The sequence below is a fragment of the Brassica oleracea genome, chromosome C6, assembly GCF_000695525.1.
Source record: "Brassica oleracea var. oleracea cultivar TO1000 chromosome C6, BOL, whole genome shotgun sequence".
NCBI classification, from domain to species: domain Eukaryota; kingdom Viridiplantae; phylum Streptophyta; class Magnoliopsida; order Brassicales; family Brassicaceae; genus Brassica; species Brassica oleracea.
Genome location: NC_027753.1, coordinates 16930386 through 16931237, shown reverse-complemented (window position 1 = coordinate 16931237; position 852 = coordinate 16930386). Strand labels below are relative to the sequence as shown.

Below are 852 nucleotides of genomic sequence, written 5' to 3'. Positions count from 1 at the left end.
CTTTCAATACTTCATCTTGAACCGTTTCCACGCCGCGACTCCAACCAGCACCGTAACAAGATCTCTTCTCTCAAGCCTACGGGAGGAGAGAGAGGGGTGTTACGCTACGAATTGAGGTGCAGAGAAGGTGAACGGTGTAAAGTCTGCTCTTTTGTGCTCTCAAGGAGACCCCCCGGATCTCTGGCAGCCTCCCGGAGATGGAGTTTCCCTTTGGGTTAATCCCGGTCGTGGCGGTGGTGGAACAGGGTCGGATTCCGAAGAGAATTCTTGGTGTGTATTATATTTCAGTCAAATGTCATTCATGTTATGAATCTGAGCTTCAAGACCCTAATGAGATCATGAGAGTTTGAAGAAGAATTTAATAGACCTGGTGAACCAAGGAAAGATTCTGAGTGTGAAGGTAAGCTTTTTTTTTCATTGCTGACACATGGATGAATGATTTGCTTTTAACCATGACTCTGTTTTAGTGTTTTTTTAATTTTAATCCATATAAGCAGATAATGAAGTGTGTAAGGAATGTGAAAAATGTTTCAAGCGGTTATAGTTTTGTAGAATTCGACTCAGAGATGTACATGTGTATAATAGTTTTCTCTTTGAAACTTCGAGTTAATTGGATTTAATATCACAGCAACTCATTTCTGTTTGATTTCAGGGAGCTTCTCTGGATGGGCTTGCTCTAAAGTTAAAATTTTCTGAACGCAAATGGAGAGTGACGGTTGGGAAAGATTCAGAAAACCCTCAACAAAGCTACATGTGAAAAGTTAGCTGTTGAGGCAACCAAGAAAGAACTAAGACAATCAGTCCATTTGGCACGTAACAGCGCACTTACTGAAGTTCTGGTCTTATGCATCG

At 41.4% G+C, this 852-nt stretch overlaps 1 protein-coding gene across 1 annotated transcript in view; it reads left to right on the top strand.

Annotated features, from left to right (window-relative positions):
- Positions 1 to 852, top strand: part of LOC106297601 — a 4944-nt gene that overhangs the window by 1302 nt on the left and 2790 nt on the right. The gene's annotated exons all lie outside the window — the stretch shown is intronic.